Below are 11,608 nucleotides of genomic sequence, written 5' to 3'. Positions count from 1 at the left end.
TCTCTGATTTTTCCCATTCAGTTCCCCTCCTTCCCTTATAATCCCTTTCACTATTTCTTATATTCCCCGTATGAGTGAAATCATATGATGATTGTCCTTCTCCGATTGACTTACTTCACTCAGCATAATACCCTCCAGTTCCATCCACATCGGAGCAAGTGGTGAGTATTCATCATTCCTAATGGCTGAGGAATATTCCATTGTATACATAGACCACATCTTCTTTATCCATTCATCTGTCGATGGACACCAAGGCTCCTTCCACCGTGTGGCTATTGTGGACATTGCTGCTATAAACATCGGGGTGCAGGTGTCCTGGCCTTTCACTGCATCTGTACCTTTGGGGTAAGTCCCCAGCAGTGCAATTTCTGGGTCCTAGGGTAGTTCTATTTTTAACTCTTTGAGGAACTTCCGCACTTTCCAGAGTGACTGCACCAGTTCACATTCCCACCAACAGTGCAAGAGGGTTTCCCCTTCTCCACATCCTCTCCACCATTTGTTTCTTGTCTTGTTAATTTTCAGCATTCTCATTGGTGTGAGGTGGTATCTCATCGTGGTTTTGAAAGACTGACCATAATTAATCAGCGTGTTGGTGGAATAGAATGTTCTAGTTAATCAAAAGTCTTTTCTTTTATAACAATGCATGTTTAAAAATTCTTTATTACTCTACTAAGTATAATATGCTTATTAAGAATTCTGAGATGATTTTACATTTACACGAAGATATATTGTGGATGCCCTGGAAGTTATTTTGTTAAATAAATTCCTCAGAAGAGGGGAAGTTCCTATAACATGTAGGAGTGGGTTAAGGAAACAGGTCCCCTGACCCAACAAATATGTAAACAATATAAATGTGCTGGATAAACCATAACACACACACACACACACAGAAACATGCGCATGTGCACACACCCATGCACACACAATATATATAACCAAGGTCCAAAAAAGGAAAGGAAATCCCCACGTTCCAAAACTCACAGCTAAAGAGAGCTGTCACATGAGCCTGGGGCTGGGCTGGCTGCCGGCTGAAACTGAGACCTTTGTGTAAAGCTGCCCACGGGAATCCCTGGGTGGCTCAGTGGCTTAGCGCCTGCCTTTGGCCCAGGTTATGATCCTGGAGTCCCGGGGTCGAGTCCACATCAGGCTTCCTGCGTGCAGCCTGCTTCTCCCTCTGCTTCTCCCTCTGCCTCTCTCTCTCTCTGTCTCTCATGAATAAATAAATAAAATCTTAAAAAAAAAAGCTGCCCAATGAGACTTGAAGATTTCTTCACACCACGCCAAAGAAGCAGAAAGCAAGACTGCTGTGTCTTAGAGCTCAAGATAAAGGGGGCTGCGGGGTGGTGGTGGTGGTGGTAGAATGCTCCTAGAAGAAATGAGCAACCCAAATCTATGTCCTGTGGATCTAGATTTGCACTACTTGACTGGTGATGAGAATTCAAGCCCAAGAAATTAACATAAAAGTTCATCCAGGCTGTTTAACTCCAGGGTCCCAGGAAAAGGAAATGCAAAACAGCTCAGTTCTAGAACATTCTCACTGAAAGTAAAATAGTTCTGGCTGAAGAGAGGAGTACATGATAACAACTTAGAAACCACAAGAAGTAAACTACCTGAGGATTAAGTAGACACAGGTAATAAGAGAAGCAGCATCCCAAGAACTAGAAATAATAGAATAATCTAAAAGTCACTATAAAACAAGAGAGTTTAAAGTTATTAAGGAGATAACAGAACATAGCCCATAATGATGAAAATAGGACATTTTAAGAAAAGACAGACAGAGGCACCTGGGTGATTCAGTGGTTGAGTGTCTGCCTTTGGCTCAGGTCGTGATCCCAGGGTCCTGGGATTGAATCCTGCATCAGGCTTCCCACGGGGAGCCTGCTTCTCCCTCTGCCTATGTCTCTGCCTATCTCTCTGAGTCTCTTATGAATAAATAAATGAAATATGAAAGAAAAAGAAAGGAAGAAAGAAAGAAAGAGAAAGAAAGAAAAAGAAAGAAAGAAAGAAAGAAAGAAAGAAAGAAAGAAAGAAAGAAAGAAAGAAAGAAAGGAAGGAAGAAATAGAGATTTGGAAAATAATCAAACAGAAAACTAGAATTAACAATCACAATCACTGAAACTCCTGATTTCACCTTTGTGTGTGACTTGTTTTAAGTAGCCCCAATTTCCATCCTGTCTCTTAACCTAAATTTTAAATGGACTCTACACCTCTCCTGTTAGAGTTCATCGAAGGCAAAGAGCAAATGATCTATTCAGAATCATGTTTAGCACACAATTATTAACCAGGAACAAAAAGATACCAGTCTACCTTCAGATTATGGGTGTACAGGGGCTCCTGGGTAGCTCACTTTTTGGGTGGCTCCCAGTGTCCTGGGATCGAGTTCTGCATCAGGTTCCCTGCAAGGAGCTTGCTTCCCCCTCTGCCTATGTCTCTGCCTCTGTGTGTGTGTGTGTGTGTGTGTGTGTGTGTGTGTGTCTTATGAAAAAATAAATAAAATCTTTAAAATATATATATTATGGGTGTACCTGGGGGATAAAGGAGAACATATGATACCCCCATGAGACACCCTCAAGGAACAGCAGCATTCATTCATGAAGGAGCTCCAAAAGGATGCGGATTTTCTCTGGGAAATGGGACTTTCTTTGTCCCCTGAGGCCTCCAGGGCCCCTGTGATCATCGATACCTAGCCTTCAGAGATTCCAATCTCTGCTCTTCCAGGGAAGGGCTGGCCAGGGTTTGATCCTCCTTCCCTTTCATTTCCAGCCTCTACAGTATGTTTTATCTTTCATGGCATAGAGAAGTGCCTCTCTGTTTATTCCTTTTTTTTTTTCAAGGTTGTTTTGGTTATTCTACAGCCTATGCTTTACTATCTAAATGTTAAAACAAGCTTATCTATGTCTACAAAATACCTTGCTAGGATTTTTTTAATTCCAGTATAATTAACATACAATATTATATTAGGTTCATGTGTACAATATAGTGATTCAACAACTCTGTGCATTACTCAGTGCCCATCAGGATAAGTGTCCTCTTAATTCCCTTCACCTATTTCACTCATCCCTCACCTTCCCTCTGGTAACCATCAATGTGTTCTTTATAGTTAAGAGTCTGGGTTGGGAGGGGTCTTTTTTGTCTCTTTTTCTTTAATTGTTTTGTTTCTTAAATTCTACATATGAGTGAAATCATATGGTAATTGTCTTTCTCTGATTGATTTCACTTCCTTGCTAGGATTTTGATAGGAGTTACATTAAACCTATAGATGAATTTGGGGAAAATTGACATCTTTTACTATTTGATTTTTGTATATTGATTATTATCCTGCAAACTTGTAGAATTCATACAGCAGTTACAGGATTTTTTTTTTTTAGCAGATTTTTAGGGATTTTTTTTTTAAGGCAATCATATCATTTGCAAATAGGGGCAGTTTTATTTCTTCCTTTCCACTCTGTATGTCTTTTATTCTTTTTCTTCCTTATTGCAGTGGCTAGTAATACTATGTTGAATAAGAATGATGAGAGTAGACATCCTTGCCTTGTTCTCAGTCTTAGTGGAAAAGCATTTAGTCACTCACCATCAACTGTGATGCTAGCTGTAAGCTTTTCATAGATGTTCTTTATTAAGTTGAGAATATTTACCATGAATGATTGTTGGATTTCGTCAAATGCTTTTCCCACATCAATTGATAAGATTATATGATTTTTGTTCTTTAGCCTTTTCTTTCTTTCTCTTTAGCCTGTTGATATGGTAGACATTTTTTGTTAATCCAGTTTTACTGATCACTTGATGTGATCGACTTTTGAAAATTGAATCAGGCTGTATATGTGGAATAAATCCTACTTGGTCATGGTATGTAATTTTTTGTATTTATAATTGTTTTATAACGGATTCAATTTGCTAATGTTTCATTGATGATTTTGAGAGAGATATTGGTCTGAGTTCTTAAGAGATAGTGGTCCATAGTTTTTTCTAAGTTCATGACAGATATTGGCTAATAGTTTTCTTTTTCCTTTTTTTTTTTTTTTTTTTTTGCAGTACTATTTTGACCTCATGAAATGAGTTGAGAAGTGTTCTCTCCTTTGTTTTCTGGAAGAGGTTGTGGAAAATTAGTGTTTATTCTTCTTTAGGTATCTGAAAGAATTCTCCACTGAAACCATCTGAGCCTGGAGATTTCTCTTTGAGAAGGGAATCTGTTTTATCTAGATCATAGCATCTTTGTCTACCAGAGTTACAAAGGCTTTGGCCAAGTTTTAGAATATAGAGTTGCAGAAAATCTTGGAAATCATCACCCACATCCCTCACCACTTGCCCAAAGTCACAGAGCTAGTTAGTAGCAGAAATGAGAAGAGCCTGTGGTTCAGGGTATTCAGCCCAACTTTCTTTGCTGCTAAGTAAATGGAAGTAGCTTAAGAGTGAAGACTTTCGGGGCGCCTGGGTGGCTCAGTCAGTTAGGTATCTGCCTTTGCCTCAGGTCATGATCCCAGAGTCCTGGGATCCAGCCCCTGCATTGGTTCCCTGCTCAGTAGGGAGCCTGCTTCTCCCTCTCCTGCTCCCCCTGCTTGTGTTCTCTCTCTCTCTCTCTCTCTCTGTCAAATAAATATATAAAATCTCTTTTAAAATATTTTTAAAAATTAAAATAACAAATTCTTTTTAAAAAAATGAAGATTTTCAACTTTTCAGACACCCGCCCAATCACTGCCCACTCCCAGTCTCATAAGAGGAGTACAATTACTTCCTTGTGTCTAAGCCCTCACTCAAAAAGATCCCCCAACCTCCTTCAGGCCCAAAGTTAGAACCAGAAATGGTAGCAGTCAAGAGCAGAACTGGCTACCCATGACCAAGGGAGCAGGTGGAGAGGCAACCAAATCTCCAAGGAAGAAGAACAACCACAGGGCTGATCAGCCTGGGAACCAGCCCTCTCTGTTAGTCTGAGGTACAGTTGGATGAGAGACTGGGCCAAGGAGGAACAGAGACCATGGGCATCTCTCCTGGCAGGGTCAGTGAACGGTAGGAAGTTAAGTCTTCTGGCTGGCTCACACACCTTCTGTTTTCCTTATGGTACCAGCCAGAGGCCACTTTGCAAACTGTAGGTAAGAAGGTGGAAGAAAGGAGAGGATAAATTATACCTGAACATTAACATAACATGACACTCCCATAGATGGATCCCCATCACTGCTTACAATTTCATCCAGTAGAAACTTCTTCAATAGAAATTCTATATATCTGCCCTGTCGGATGAGATGGCCACTTGCCATATATGGGTAATTAGCACTGGAAATGTGAATAATGCAACTAAAAAAACTAAATTTTTAATCTTACTTAATGAATTTAATCTTTATCATATGTGATTAATGGCTACTGTATTGGACAATACAGACCTAGAGAAACCCCTGGAAATGCACTCATGAACAAACCTGAAAAGCACATGGAAACAAAAGCATAATCTATAATAAGAGAAGGGAGTACTACGATATTTTGGCAAGTCACTTAGAATTGAGCCCATAAAAAAAAAAAAAAAAAGAATTGAGCCCATAGCCTCACTCCTCAAATTTGCATCAATATTACACGGTGCTCTGGTTTCACCTCATTTAAGCTGTATGTGTGCTAGTTTTTTTTTTTTTTAAATCACTTTTGGCAAAAAAAAAAAAAAAATCACTTTTGGCAATATAAAAGAAGGAGTAAATAATAGGCTTCAGGGATCCAGGGGTGCCTGGGTGACTCAACTGGTTAAGCATCTGCCTTCAGCTCAAGTAACGATTCCAGGGTCCTAGAATGAAGCCCCACTTCTGGCTCCCTGTTCAGCAGGTAGTCTGCTTCTCCTTCTTTCTCTCTGCCCTGCGCCCCCCACTCATGCTCTATCTCTCTCTTTCTCAAATAAATAAATAAAATATTTAAAAAATTTGGCTTCAGGGATCCAAATGGAAGTTACTAAGCCTATATCAAGTTAGTTTAGAGAAAGAATATTGGTTGACTTTGTTCACCGCTATATCCTCAGTGCCTAGACTATCCCTTAGCGAGAAACATTCTCCGTAAAATTTGTTGAGTGAATGAAAGGAGGGGCAGACTGTCAAAGGAACTGGATTAAGAAAAAGAAGAAAAAATTACAAAGCAAAACCTCTAGGCTCAGCAGAATGGCCAGCTGAGGGCGCTCCCAGCCCAGGAGCTCACAGACTGGTGACCAGCGGTGGGGGTAAATCATTCTCCCCCTTGGGAGAATTCTTGGGTTTCCCTAGCACTTCCCACACCCTACCAGTGGCTGTAAAAGAGTAAATCCCAGCCACCAGCCCCACCTTCCCATCACACTCTCATGTCTTTCTTTTTTATTCATCTGTTTATTTTCTCATGTGTACCAAAGAACCCTCTGACGCAGATGTCAGGATCACCGGCTATCTGTGGGCAGTGCAAGGCCTCCAGCATACTGGAACACTTAATAAATGTCACATTTATTTGCGCTTCAAATAGAGGAAATGAGAGGCAGAGGCAGAAGCCTGGAAATCAGGAGGTGGGTTTCTTTTTCTTTCTTTTTTTTTTTTTTAAGATTTTGTTTATTCATGAGAGACAGACAGAGGCAGAAACATAGGCAGAGGGAGACACAGGGAGGGGAGCCAGACGTGAGATTTGATCCCAGGACTCAGGGATCACGACCTGAGCCAAAGGTAGAGCCACCCAGGTGTCCCAGGAGGTAGGTTTCTGGACAACTCTATTCACTATAAGTCCAACATGGTCCCAAACATTGTGCTGTCAGTTTTGCATAATAGGTAGTGTTATCTCCATTTTACAAATGAGAACATTGAATTTCAGAGTGATTGGCAAAGGTCACATAGATTATAAGTGGATTTTGAACTGCAGGTGCTTTGCCCATAAAACCCATGGAGTTAACGCCATAGCATCAGTTTCAAGGTCAAACATGGCACTACTGAGGGTATTGCTTTCTATGACATCCAATGAAGCTAGAAGACTAAAATTGGGTTTTCACGTGGAGTGAAGGAAGGGAAAAGAGAAGACAGTACATCAGAGCCCTTCCTTTTTTTTTTTTTTTTTTTTTTTTTTTTAATCAGAGCCCTTCCTAGGGGTGTTGGGCAAGGGCACTGTCACCACCCAGAAGAGCAGGGTACATCTACCCTAGGCAAAGTTCTTCAAGATTTCTGTTTAAGGACCAAATGTTCACATTGGCCCCCAAATTCACAAGTGATAGTAAGCCCCAATGGGATGGTATCTGGAGGTGGGACCTTTGGAAGGTAATCAGGTTTGGATGAGGTCATGAGGGTAGGGCTCCCTTGATGAGATTGGTGTCCTTATAAGAAGGGAGACACCAGGGATCCCTGGGTGGCGCAGCGGTTTGGCGCCTGCCTTTGGCCCAGGGCGCGATCCTGGAGACCCGGGATCGAATCCCACATCAGGCTCCCAGTGCATGGAGCCTGCTTCTCCCTCTGCCTGTGTCTCTGCCTCTCTCTCTCTCTCTCTGTGACTATCATAAATAAATAAATAAAAAAAAAAAAAAAAAAAAAGAAGGGAGACACCAGAGCTCTCTCTCTCCACCTCGGGAGGATATAGCAAGAAGGTGGCCCTGCTGGGACACCTGGATGACTCAGTCAGTTAAGTATCTGTTACCTTGCGCTCTGATCATAATCCCTGGGTCCTGGGATCAAGCCCCACATTGGGTTCCCTGCTCAATGGGGAGTCAGCTTCTCCCTCTCCCTCTGCCTGCTGCTCTGCCTACTTGTATGCTGTCTCTATCAAATAAATAAATATAATGAAGAAGAAGAAAGAAGTAAGAAGAAAGAAGAAGAAGAAAGCAGGCATGCCAAAGCCAGGATGAGAGCCCTCACCAGAACAAAATCTGCCAGCACTTTGACCTTGGACATCCCAGCCCTCAAAACTGCAAGAAATCAGTATCTGTTGTTTAGGCAACCCAAGCAGACTAAGACACTATCATTGCTTCCACTGTACCATTTCCTTTTCTCTGGGGTAGCTTTCTCTTCTCTTCACATTAAATCTTCCTCTCAAATAAAGATCCCACCTATTTCACAAGCTCTGAAGCTAATCTGATGATCCCCAAAGTTTGGGAATCATTGGGGTGGTGGTTAAGTGCATGGGCTTTGGACTAAGCAATTTATAAAAATAACTAAAAGTGGATTTTGAGCATGGGTCGGCTAATCCCTCACCCCGTGGCTCATTTTCCTCATGTATATGTGGATAATACTTGCCTGATGAGGTTGTGGTGTGATTTATTGATTTCATCAATGTCACACCTCTTGCGTTGGGTGTAGGCACAGAGTAGGAAGTCAGGAAACATTCGCTTCCTTTTTTCCTTACTTGCAGTCATGAATGCCAAGGACAGTTTACATTTAGCAGAAACTTTAGTTCAAAGGAAAAAGCTAAAATGGAAGAATTTCAAGCACAAACCCCTGAGTGGAGAAGATATGTGGTGGTAGGGAGGAACATTTGGGGACCAAGGACCTTGGTGTTTCACCTTGTCCACAAGACAATTGTGGACATGGGTCATTGCCATCACCCCAAAACAAGAAGAGTGTGTTGTGAGGCTCAGTACACTTTCCGCACATGCACACACACATCTGCTCAGGATCAGGATTGGCTCTGGATTGCTCCACACAGCACTTGGCTCCTGATTTTTTCTCTATTCCACTGTGCTGGAATCTTCTGTTGTTCCTATAGATCCAATCTCCATTCTTTTCTGTCCTGTTCTATGCCCCAGGAGGTTGGGCTCTCCCTGTCCTTTGTCTTCCAGATGGATTAGGCCAGTAGGGAGTCAGGCAGAAAAGTGGAGGGCTGGAGATCAGAGAGGTGTTTCTGCTTCCTAGCTCCGTCCTTGTGTCTGGCCAGGACTGAAGGTGACAGCTCTGGTGTGGCCACTCCATACAGTGAGCCTGTGCTTATGCTCGAAAGTGCACACTCTCGAGTGTTCTCTCTTTGTCTCTTGATTTCAGTACCCATATCTTCTGCCCCAAATACTACAGTTTACCTTATGGTTTCCCTACCTCCATCCTACATCTTTGTAAATCATCAAATTTTTACTTTTTTTAAATTTTTACTTTTATCAAATTCTCTTCAGATTACCCAATTTGAGTGACCCTAATTGATATAGCCAAGGGCTGGTTAGGTCCCAGTAGCTGGTTTCCCACTGATCCATGGAGACCATGGTACTACTGCTCTTCAATTGCCACCAGAGGCTCTCTGCTGTTTTACTCTCCCAGCCAGCACACAAAACCTCAGGTGGACACGCCCAGAGCCACCCACAGGAGAGCAATGTCAAGCAAATTCCAGGTGGTCACCCCCAGCACTTGCCAGCACCAGGGTGTTTTTCCCACATGGGAAGAAGATGATTTTAAGCCTGAGAACCTTCTCTTGAGGTTCTTTTAAAGACCGCAGACCTTGCTCTGAGCCACAAGAATTTTTGGTAAACTCTTGAGCCTTGAAACCATATTAAAATGTTAAATTCACCATTGGTAATTGTTAAAAGAGAAACTAGCAGCCCAAAATGAAGTCGTTGTCCCCAACCACAGCCAACCAAGACCTAATTGCAGTTTGAACCTCCCCCAAGAATTGACCTTTTAACAGTCAATCTAAAATTTACCGATCAGCTCTAGTAGGGTAATCCACATTATAAGAAGCCTGCTGTCCCTTCCCCCTCAAAAAGATGTAACAATCTTTTCCTTTGCTAATAATGTCCTTGCCCTACCCTCTTTCCTATAAAAACCCTCCATTTTATATAACTCCTAGGAGCATCCTTCTGCTTGCTAGGTGCTGCCCAATTTGCAAATCACTTAATAAAGTCAATTAGATCTTCAAATTCACTCGGCAGAATTTTGTTTTTAAACAGACTCCTGTTAAAAACGTTTGCTCAGGGCAGCCCCAGTGGCCCAGCGGTTCAGTGCCGCCTTCAGCCGGGTGTGTGATCCTGGAGACCGGGGATCAAGTCCCACGTTGGGCTCCCTGCATGGAGCCTGCTTCTCCCTCTGCCTGTGTCTCTGCCTCTCTCTCTCTCTCTGTCATGAATAAATAAATAAAACATTAAAAAAAAAAAAGTTAGCTCATGTGACCTCCACAGTGTCTTCGCCGCCCCCCCCCCCCAAATTCAGCCCCTTGGTGCTCATCGGCCATAACACCATGACTCTCACTTCTGCTTTGCCTCCTATAACAAATGGCAAAGCTATTTATCACAGTAAGATATGTTTCTTTTCAATGGTAATCTGTTTATCCTCTTATCAGTGGAGAATCTGCCTGTTTTCTTTAACAGGGCTTGTTTTTTGTTTGTTTGTTTGTTTACCTTTTGACCTCCGACACCCATTCCTCCCCATCCCCGCTCTGCTTCTGGCAACCACCAATCTGTTTTCTCTATCTATGAGCGTTTTTTTGGAGGGGGTCGTTTTGAATATGTCTTTTTTAAATGGCTCAATTTTGATCTGGGGCAAAGTATAGGAAGCCCTTATTATACAAGAAAATACCGTAGCCTCCAGAGGCAATTGGGGCCATGGTGACAGGTTGCTCTAGCTAAGGTGAAGGACTTCCAGCAGTGAAGGGGGAACATTTTCAGTATCAAATAACTGTTAGGAATGGATTAACACTAACACACAGGTCACTTTTCTCCCACTGCCAAGCTCCTCCCTAACCTGAGGGGCTTCCTAAAACAGCCTCTATTGTAGTGTGATGTAGAGAATCTGAAGGCACTTCTCACTCTTGTGGTGCCCAATTGGTCCAGCTCAGTAGAGATGTGTTGAGAAAAACACTGGAGAGAAAAACACAGTAACTGCTTCAGGACTACACCTGGTTGGCTACTCAGAGGAATTCCACTTATTTAAAATGATAAAATCAGTCCCTCATCCCTCTCTGCCTATAGGTCAGGTAGAGCAATATGGGTGGGAGCTTCTCCAACCTGTGTGTGCGCAGATCATTGCAAATGTTGATCTAAGCTGGTGCCATCCTTGGAAGCTCAGCTCTAACCAAATATGCACATCCAGTAAGGCATCTGAACAAACCCCCTTTCAAACCAGTTCCTCCTAAAGCAGGAGGATGGACCACTTTGTTTTCTAGTGTGGCAACAAAAGGGCAGGCCTGGAAAGAAGGGGAGACTGGGTCACCTAGCTTTGCCTCAGGTCTTTCATAGCTGTGTGACCCTCTCTAAGACTCTGGGTTTTGTTTTTTAAATAAGACAGTGGTGAATTTAAAAAAAGATGTGGAAAGCTCTGGATATTAGAACTATATGATTTTGCCATATGTTAGTATATTTTAGCTTAATTTGTAAAAACCCCAACTGAAGAAAATACATATGTAGGCTCATATGAAAGATATATTACACTTACTCCAGATAATTTTAGTTTTGAATCTTTGGCCAGGAGACTTTTAAGAAAACTGAGCTTAAAATTATATAAGAAGTATTGAATTATTTTGGAATTTCTTTTTGACCTTAGTGCCAATGAAAAGTTTTCCTTCCTTAATTACTAGTGTTTTCCTCATAAATATTAATTAATTAATTAATTAATTAATTAAATGGTGGTGAATGCTGTTCTGGATGACCTATGGTGTACATGGCCAAAGCCAAAATTTGATGATTGCATAGTTTTCTGGAAGGAAGTTTCCAAGAACTTCAGGA

This window comes from Canis lupus, chromosome 16 (assembly GCF_011100685.1).
Source record: "Canis lupus familiaris isolate Mischka breed German Shepherd chromosome 16, alternate assembly UU_Cfam_GSD_1.0, whole genome shotgun sequence".
In the NCBI taxonomy this organism is placed as follows: Eukaryota; Metazoa; Chordata; class Mammalia; order Carnivora; family Canidae; genus Canis; species Canis lupus.
The sequence above is the reverse complement of the archived record's forward strand: the minus strand, read 5'-3'. Positions refer to the sequence as shown.